This window comes from Mus caroli, unplaced genomic scaffold (assembly GCF_978045245.1).
Source record: "Mus caroli unplaced genomic scaffold, Mus_caroli_1 scaffold_18, whole genome shotgun sequence".
Classification (NCBI taxonomy): Eukaryota; Metazoa; Chordata; class Mammalia; order Rodentia; family Muridae; genus Mus; species Mus caroli.
This window is the reverse complement of record NW_028227273.1, coordinates 77,009,643-77,020,093: the sequence shown is the minus strand read 5'-3', so window position 1 is coordinate 77,020,093 and position 10,451 is coordinate 77,009,643. Positions and strand designations below refer to the sequence as shown.

Here is a 10,451-nt window from a genome sequence, read left to right as displayed (position 1 = left end):
TATAACACCTAGAAGTACATTATGGAATTATTTAATTGAAATAGGCTTAATTTTTTTTATGTTTATTTTTTTTATGTTTGTAGCTATGTTTTCAGAGCTACAAACTTCCCTCTTTAAACTGCCTCCATTTTGTCTTACAGGTTCTACCTGTTGTGTTTTATAAAAAGATAAGTGAGAAGGAATATGTTTGGTGGATGTGCAGTCAGGTATGGGGTAAGGGGGTGCCTGTGTGGGCCCATGCTGACATCCCTTCCCCATCTGAGGTACCAGCCACCTGATGGTATAGTATAGAATAGAGTTTATTCAGGGCATAGGGAGGGGAGGAAGAGTAGGAGGAGCAGGAGGAGTAGGAGGAGAGAGAGAGAGAGAGAGAGAGAGAGAGAGAGAGAGAGAGAGAGGTCGGCCATGAGCACTTGGAGAGAGGGTGGGGGAATGGGGAGAGAGAGGGTAAGAGCAATAGAGCAAGAGGAGCAAGAGAGAAAGGAGGGGGCAAGCAGCCCCTTTATAGTGACTCAGGCACACCTAGCTGTTGCCAGGTAACTGTGGGATGGAGCCTAAACTAAATGCCAAAACTAACCTTTTCATTTGATGCTAGGAAATTTCAGATCCCCCTCTAATTTTTTTTAAGTTATCTACTGATTTCTCAGAAAATATATTAGTTGATTTAGGAGTGTTTGTATATTTTGTGTTTTCCCTTGCTGTTGATTTCTAGTCTTACCGAATTCTCATCTGATAATACACAACACGTTATTTCAACAGGCTATTTTTTTGTTCTGTTAAGATGACCTACAGTGTGATGTATTTTGGAGAAAGTTAAACAATATGCTTTAAGCACATATACTTTACAGCTATTGGGTAGAATATTCTGCAGTTGTCTGCTGGGTCCATTTTTATCTGTGGTACAGTTTAATTCTGAAGTTGTCTTAAATTAACTTTTTTCTGGATGGTCTATCTCTCTTTTTTTTTTTTTTAATTTTTGATATTTTTATTACATATTTTCCTCAATTACATTTCCAATGCTATCCCAAAAGTCCCCCATAGCGCCCCCCACTTCCCTAACCACCCATTCCCATTCTTTTGGCCCTGGCATTCCCCTATATTGGGGCATATAAAGTTTGCAAGTCCAATGGGCCTCTCTTTCCATTGATGGCCGACTAGGCCATCTTTCGATACATATGCAGCTAGAGACAAGAGCTCCGGGGTTCTGGTTAGTACATCATGTTGTTCCAACAATAGGGTTGCAGATCCCTTTAGCTCCTTGGTTACTTTCTCTAGCTTCTCCATTGGGAGCCCTGTGATACATCCAATAGCTGACTGTGAACATCCACTCCTGTGTTTGCTAGGCCCTGGCATCGTCTCACAAGAGACAGCTATATTTGGGTCCTTTCAGCAAAATCTTGCTAGTGTATGCAATGGTGTCAGCGTTTAGAAGCTGATTATGGGATGGATCCCTGGATACAGCAGTCTCTAAATGGTCCATCCTTTCATCACAGCTACGAACTTTGTCTCTGTAACTCCTTCCATGGGTGTTTTGTTCCCAATTCTAAGAAGGTGCACAGTGTCCACACTTTGGTCTTCATTCTTCTTGAGTTTCATGCGTTTAGCAAATTGTATCTTATATCTTGGGTATCCTAAGTTTTGGGCTAATATCCACTTATCAGTGAATACATATTGTGTGAGTTCTTTTGTGATTGTGTTACTTCACTCAAGATGATGCCCTCCAGGTCCATCCATTTGGCTAGGAATTTCATAAATTCATTCTTTTTAATAGCTGAGTAGTACTCCATTGTGTAAATGTACCATAATTTCTGTATCCATTCCTCTGTTGAGGGACATCTGGGTTCTTTCCAGCTTCTGGCTATTATAAATAGGGCTCCTATGAACATAGTGGAGCATGTGTCCTTTTTACCGATTGGGACATCTTCTGGATATATGCCCAGGAGAGGTATTGCTGGATCCTCCGGTAGTACTATGTCCAATTTTCTGAGGAACCGCCAGACTGATTTCCAGAGTGGTTGTACAAGCTTGCAATCCCACCAACAAGGATGGTCTATCTCTTGATGATAGCAATATATTAAAATCACTCACTGTCTTTTTATACCCAAGTATTGGGTACAAGGATATTTGGTTAATGTATATTGGCAATCATTATATTTTCTTAATGATCTTTCTTTCTTTCTTTCTTTCTTTCTTTCTTTCTTTCTTTCTTTCTTTCTTTCTTTCTTTCTTTCTCAAGATTTATTTATTGTTATATTTAAGTACACTGTAGCTGTCTTCAGACACACCAGAAGAGGACATCAGATCTCATTGCTGATGGTTGTGAGCCACCATGTGGTTGCTGGGATTTGAACTCAGGACCTTTGGAAGAGCAGTCAGTGCTCTTACCTGCTGAGCCATCTCACCAGCCCCTGATTTTTCTTTTATTAGTATTGTCTTAGTTAGGGTTTCTGTTGCTGTGATGAAACACCATGACCAAAGCAACTTGGAAAGGGAAGGGTTTATTCTGCTTACACTTCTTTCTACAGCACAGTTCATCAAAGGAAGTCAGGATAAAAACTCACACAGGGTAGGAAACTGGAGGCAAGAGCTGATGCAAAGGTCAGCAGGCAGGCAGATTTCTGAGTTCGAGGCCAGCCTGGTCTACAGAGTGACTTCCAGGACAGCCAAGGCTACACAGAGAAAACCTGTCTCAAAAAACAAACAAACAAACAAACAAGAGGAATGCTGTTTATTGGCTTGCTCCTCATGGCTCGCTCAGCCTTTTTTTTTTTTTTAAACACAACCCAGGATCACAAGCCTAGGAATTGCACCAAACACAATGGGCTGGACCCTCCTCTATTGATCACTAATTAAGACAATGCTCAGCCATAAATCATGAAGGCTCCATCCTCTCTAATAACTCTAGCTTGTGTCAAGTTGATATAAAATTAGCCAGTACAAATATGTAGTGACTCTCCTCGTTAATTTTGTCTTAAACTGTGCTTTGTCAGTTTTTTTTTATTCAGATACTCCATCTTGCTTTCATTTGTTTGAAAAATTATTTTCTGCCCTTTCATTGTTTCCTTCCATGTGTTTTTGTCAATGGGATATGTTTCTTAGACACAACAGATGGTTGAGTCTTGTTACTTTATCCAAAGCCAAACTTTCTTTTTAATTGGAGAGTAAACTTTATCATTTGAATATTCTTTTTTTTTTTTTTTTTGACAGGTGTTTCTCTGTGCAGTCCTGGGTGTCCTGGAACTCACTCTGTAGACCAGGCTGGCCTCGAACTCAGAAATCTGCCTGCCTCTGCCTCCCAAGTGCTGGGATTATAGGCATGCGCCGCCACCACTGCCCGGCTTGAATATTCTTTGTTCTTTCCTTTCCCTCTTTATCATAGTAGATGTTTCCTGTTTATTGGACTGAAAATGCTTGACTATTTGACAATTACTTTGATCGTTTATTCTTCTAATTAAATTCATTCTTTCTCATGCTCTTACAATTGTGACCATCTTTCTTCTTCATCATCATTTAGGCTCTGTTAAAAGTCTTCTGAGATGATAGCTTAGTGGTTGTGAATTGGTATATTTTATTTTTCCACCTCTCCGATTTAAGTGATAGCTTTTCTGGATAAAGTGGTCGTGGTCAGCAGCTATTTGTCTCGGGACTTAAATACATCAGTTTATGCTTTTCTGTTTGGTTTTAGAGGTTCTGCTAGGGTTCTGAGATAATTCTGAAGAGTTCCTATTTAAAGGTGAGTTGGTATTTTCTTCTTTCTTTTTTTTTTTCTTGGCATTCCATCTTCAGTGTAACCTGGAGAAGTTTTTCCTTCTAGACATATTAAGGGTTCTATATATCTCTTTTCCTTGATATCTATACCTTTACTTTGAGAATTTTTTAACCATAATTTTATTAAATAGTTTTTCTATGCCTTAGTTTTATATCAATTCCTTCTTTTATACCAGAGAGTCTTAGAATTGGTCCCTTGTTAATTTCCCAGAATTCTTAAAAATTATGGTCATGATCGCTTCTATTTCCTTTTTTTTGGGGGGGGGGGTTGTCGAGACAGGGTTGTTGCCCCGGCTGTTCTGGGACTCACTCTGTAGGCCAGGCTGGCCTCAAACTCAGAAATCCACCTGCCTCTGCCTCCCAAGTACTGGGATTAAAGGTGTGTGCCACCACTGCCTGGCGCTTCTATTTCCTTACTGTTATCCGAATGTAATCATCACTCAATTTCATCTTATTCAACCTGAAGAATTTTTTGCCCAAGTTGTTTTTTTTGTTTGTTAGTTGTTGGGTTACTTGGTTTGTTTCTCTATTTCATTATATTATTATTATTAATTATTATTATTATCATTATCATTATTTTAATGTAAAGTCTCTGGAAGCCTAGGCTGGCCTCAAAGAATCAGATAGGATAGTGCATTCATTACTTTTCTCATTTCCATGAGAAAGTACCTGAGAGAAGCAATTGACGAAAAGGAAGAGTTTCTTTAGGATCACCTTGTTAGGGTACAGTCCGTATCAAAGAGAAGGCATGATGGCTGGAAGGTGAGGCAGTTGGTCACATTGCATCTACAGCTGGGAAACAGAGACAGACAAATGCTGGTGCTCAGCTCACTGTCTCCTTCTCTTCAGTCCAGGCCTCCAGCCTGTGGTTGGTGCCAGCTACACTCAGGTGTCTTTTCTTCAGTTAAGCCTTGCTGGAAATAGCTTCACAGAGATACACACAGAAGTGGAGGTCCAGCATGGCTATAATCTAGAGGAGTTAACAATGAAAATTAAAATCACACAGAACAAAAGCCTATGGGATGAAGATACGAAAAATAATGCTAAGGGAAATAAAACCAACACAGAGCCAAATGGTGTTTTAAAATACTGAAAAGATAAACGCTGATGTTCCTCTTTGGCTGAGGAGTTAGAAGATGGGATGTTTTACCTTTTTTTTTTTTTTTTTTTTGTCAAATAGTTTGCCAAACAGTTCTGCAGTTTACCTGGAGTGGAGAAAAGAATTATATCTTTTGCTCTAAAGTCCTAACAGGTTAGACCAGAAAGGGCTTTTTGCTAGATAAACCTTCCTGAAGTACTTGCATTAGCAAGACTATAAAATGTGCAGGCTTATGTGCAGGGGTGGTGAGGCCTAGATACTGTGTCATCCTGGCCATGCAGTCTCTGTCCTAGTGTGGATTCACATACACCCGGTCTTGTTCCTCTTTCTAGATGTCTCACTATAGTCTCCAAATACATCCTTCGCCTGTGCATCTTGGCCACGTAAACCTATGTATGTGTCTATATCCGAGTCACAGCCAGTTTCCTGGGATCAAACTAATTATGTGGTAGTCTTCTTTTTATCCAGTGATGAGTAGAGAGAGGCCTTTGGATCTTGGGTATATAAAAGTGCAAGTGCAGGGCCTTCTCCTGACAGAAGGATTTTGTTGGAAGCTCACTCGTTTTGTTTGTTAGTTTGTTTTGATTTGGTTTTCTTTTGTTGTTGTTTTGTTTTGTTTTTCAAGACAGAGTCTTTCTGTGTAGCCCTGAAACTAACTCTGTAGACCAGGCTGACCTCAAATTCAAGAGATTTGCCTGGTTTTTGTCTCTGAAATGCTGAGACTAAAGCCATGTGCCACCTTGTCTTGGTCTCTTAAGCACATTCTTTTTTTTTTTTTTAATTTATTTTTTTATTAGGTATTTTCCTCGTTTACATTTTCAATGCTATCCCAAAAGTCCCCCATACCCACCCCCCCCCAATCTAAGCACATTCTTAAGGTGGCTCCACTCATGGCCCTGGAGATTAGGTTAGGACATACAAGGACGTTAGCATCTGCTCACCATGTAGATCACATATCTCCCATCTTAAACTATGTTTTTGCAGAATATCAGATTGTGTTCAAGGCTGTCCTTTGTTCTTTCGTAAAAGCCTGCAGAAGAGTGCCCTCCCCTTTTCTACTATTTTGTCTACTGCTTGGTTTTAAGATTCACTGTTTATTTTTACAAATGTAAGGTTAAATCTTCCTGTATTTCACCTGGTCTTTGTCTACTGTTCACAGTTCCACCCCTGTGTCTGGCTTCAATACCTGTATTCCCTGTGGTCAAGCACTTGATGATAATTTCAGACTTGTAAAGACTTCAGAAACTGCTAGATATCTCTAATCAGCTGTCCAATCAACTTCTTATGAAATTCTTCAAAGAATGAATTATTGCTTCTCTTCATTGTTTTTTTATTTAATGTCATTGTTACTGCTCTGAGAGTACAATTTCTCTTCTTTCCCCAGTGCCTGTCAATCTCCTTTCTCTAAGGAGAACTCAGTTTAGTCTCCTCCTACATAGACATTTCTTAGAAGCCTCAGCTCACATCCATCTTCTTTTTACCTTAAAATTAATTAATTACTGCACCCTGATTGTTTTAAGCTTTAAATATTAGCACTCACTCTATTCTACAATTTGGTACTCTAATATTTTATTATTAATTATATAATGAACATATTATTTCTCAAGACAGACTGTAAATCTCTGTGGGCTGAGAAGCCTGTTTTGAATTTTCTTGTACTTCAAGGTTAGGGGTCACACATAAGCTATGACAGTGCACAATTGCTTGTTAATTGGGATGTTCTGTTCCACTGATCATAGAAGATATTTTCAGTAGAGCATTCCAGACATGGAACATAAATCAATTAATGTTGGCACTCAAGACAAATGGACCTACCATCCCCATTCACAATTTCCTGGAGCCATAGTTAATAAAGATACAGCCCAAGTGAGGCCACTACTATCAGTCATGTGCTAATCTGACTAGGCTTGCCCTTTCTTCACTCTCTCTATCACATCTAACTGGGCAGGTTACAACTGTCAAAGCTATGATGTTTTAGAACCACTAACGTTCACACACAAAACCTTTTATAGAACTTTCCCATTCCTTCTATTTCTATTCCTATTCTTGAACTCTCCCAGAATCAGGAAAATTCTCTTACTTCCTATACATTCAGTGAGTTGCACAAATGTTCAGACTATGCAAAGTGTTACTTAGATTCCAAATGAATGTGATGATGGTTTCTAAGAAGACAGCTCTATCCTATTGGTAGCTACCCAATCAGAACAGGGTAAAATGAACCAGAGTTTATCCTTTCCTGGATCCCATAATCTGCTGTGAATTAAATCACAGAAAATTCTAGTTTATTAGATGAATTGTTACCACAAGACATTCCATACTTCTAGCCAGAAGAAAGTCTAGCCAAGTCTGACTTGATACATTTAGCCAGGAGCACCATATCCATTTTATGAGCATTGTGTATAGGAGATTAATGCTAAGACACAGGACCACTAATGGAACGAGAGCTCAGAAAATGAGAGGCAAGTGGGCTACACTCAATGAATCAGGCATGATAGAGGAGGTGGTATTTCTTCTAACGTGTAGTGAGCAGAAGCATCCAAGGTAGGACGGAGAGCTTGAATTAAGCCCTGGCTAAAAAAATAAGTCTCATGAGTTCAAAAACAAAAAGAGAATATTCTTGCTGAAGCCAGCGGAAGATTTCTGCTGGTGAGAGTTAAAGTTTAGATAACTAAGGTGTTTCATGTATTTTGTTGTTGTTGTGTTCATTGACTTTGTTTTTGGCTAGTTGTTAAAGCCTCAACACTGGACTTTATAATAAAAATGGACACCCAAGGAAGGAGAAAATGAAAACCTGCCATGTGGAAGAGATTTGGGGCAATCTAATTGCTACTCCAAAACACAGTTATGGTCAAATTTAGAATATATTAAAAAGGGCTGATAATAGCCATGGGAATGTCTATAAACTGTGTTGCATATTGTCTTATTGATATACAAAACATTCAAACTGCTGAATCGACTTATCACTGCATCAAAGGAAGCAATTCAAGGCAGGGGGATGGATTAAACAGGTTGACAGACAATGTTAATTAGTGGTAAATTGCTTTCTTTATTCTCAGATACTCTAAGATGATAGAAGTTATGAAACAGAATTGGGTTTCACATAGTTTCTAGGATGACATGATAGTTCTCTCTACTTCCTCTCACAATGCCGCTTCAGCCATTGGACATCATACTTCTCTATGGCAGCTATCTCACTTAGCATCAGTTACCTTGACAAAAGCAAAGATGCTTATCTTCTTCTTCTTCTTCTTCTTCTTCTTCTTCTTCTTCTTCTTCTTCTTCTTCTTCTTCTTCTTCTTCTTCTTTTTGGTTTTGTTTTGTTTTTTCAAGACAGGGTTTCTCTGTATAGCCCTGGCTGTCCTGGAACTCACTTTGTAGACCAGGCCTGCCTCTGCCTCCCAAGTGCTGGGATTAAAGGCATGCGCCACCACGCCAGACTGGTGCTTATCTTCTTGTTCTGACTCCAGCATCAGCCAAACTGTCCCTGTGTGTTTTCTCCAGGTATCCAGTCCCGGGTCACTATCACACCCCTTGTCTTGGTTATCGATAAAAATTGTTTTGCTTTAGTGTCCGTTGAGAGAAAATAGAGACTAGAAAAGGAACCTTACTAAACTTTGAGAAAAGTAATGCATAGCTCCAAACAATGTGTCATAGACAGCAGCTTCTCAAACTGCTATGGTGACCCCATGTGTAGTCAACTGAATGCGGAGGTGACAAAAACCATTGGCAACAGCCAAGTGTTTCTGAATATACAATGACCAAATGTTAATTCAAAATCGAATGCATGCCATATTCAGGGTATTTAGGGCACCACTTATTTATGTTATATCGCATGACTTCACTGTAATCTTGGCTCTGAACATATAACATGCATAATTCACACTGTGTGTACCGTACACCATCAGCTATAATAGGAGATACAGATAGAAATATGTACTGTTAGCTAAGAAGTCAAATAAATAAGGCCTGAAAAATCATGAATTGGTGATACTTGTTGAAGAATTTCACTGGAATAGTGCAGAAGGATGCCGGGCTATGGCTTATAAAGAGCATTAAGGAAGCAGAGAGGGTTAACACAGATATTCTTAGTAGCAGCTTGACTATAACATGAACATTTCAATAACCGGTAACCACAAATAGTTCCAAGGAAAGGTGACACATTTATTTGATTAATTATCTTATTCATTCATTGTCTCAAACACCAAGCAGAGAGTGAGCATTTAAAAAATACGTCAAGAGAATGACTAATAACAATACCCAAAAGAAAGAGCATGAATTACTGGAGATGAGGAGTATACTACACTTGGTAGCTCAAGTTTATTTTGTAACACAGAGAAGACAAGATTTGGGGCTGAGGCATCTGGAGAATAAGCTATGCAATGAATCATCATCCTCACAGTTTCTCTGAAATAGTCTACAAACCTTACTGATGCTCCATAAACAAAAAAACGGAGCATGTGTTTTATAAATAGAACACCCTTGGATATAACTGATCTTTAGAGATGCAGACAGCATAGCTTGCCTTCTTTCTTCCTCACTCCATACATCTTAGTTTTCAGTCACAAGAGGAGATACAGGTAGAAATATGCATTGTCTGTGTGCATGCACATGTGCTGTACTTTTAAGGGTGATGACATCTGTAGTACCATCAAAGGAATCTTTTGTGGTTACATAATGAAAAAGTCAAAAGCTGTTTTTTCTTTTTTTTTATTCATGCAGAAATCTAAATTTATACTTTCAAACTCTTTAGCTCAAATCATTTGTTTATGTGGGCCAAAATTCTTGTGTGTATCTTACCTAGATAATTATGAACCTTCAGTTTTCTACTCTAATCAGAAGAACAATCTCATTCAATGATGAACTTAGAACGGAAAGATACTAGTCTTTGTTGACTAGTAGAACAAACGGCCACTGGTTTCCATCTTATGTTTCAGGCTTCAGAATATCTTCTGATGAATTCAGAGGGTCAATATCATGTAGAGACATAAACTGTATTCTTCATAAACCTCTGTCTTCTCAGAACTGGAAAGGAAAAAAGACATAGGTCAGAAACAGCTTTACCATATAAAAATATCTAATTTATACTTTGGGTTTTATTAACTAGTATAAAACACTATTTTAAATCTGTAAATAAATTAAAAGTTCTGATTTCATCAATTTTTAACTTAATCCCTTCCCTACATACCAATCCACCTTTCCTCTGTTAAGCCTACCTTTTCTCAATATTTCCCAAGACACTTAAATACCAAACTAGTTTTTTAAGACACAAAGGTATTCAATTCCTTAGCAACCTTGCGAATTTTCCTGACCTAAGGAGAAGGTGTAAGAGCCTTGTGGTCTCAGAAACAGCTTAGACCCGTGGATGTGCAGTGCTTTTGCTGTTAGATCAAACACTGAGCGGTTTTTGGCTTCAGGAAGAAGTCAGTATTCAGCGTTTTGAAACATCTAAAACACCATTGTTGTGCTGGAGAGAAACCCAGGCCCTCACTTTGCTAAGCAAGCACTCGTCCACTGAGCTAATCCACATGCCTTGCATTGGTACGCTTACAAATGCAAATAAGAGAGAGCAGCTCAACGGAGCTTA

The 10,451-nt window shown here is 38.7% G+C and overlaps 1 protein-coding gene across 1 annotated transcript in view; it reads left to right on the top strand.

The window, feature by feature from the left end:
* The window catches only part of Lix1 (limb and CNS expressed 1), a 63,406-nt gene that overhangs the window by 13,762 nt on the left and 39,193 nt on the right, over window positions 1–10,451 (top strand). The window lies entirely within an intron of this gene.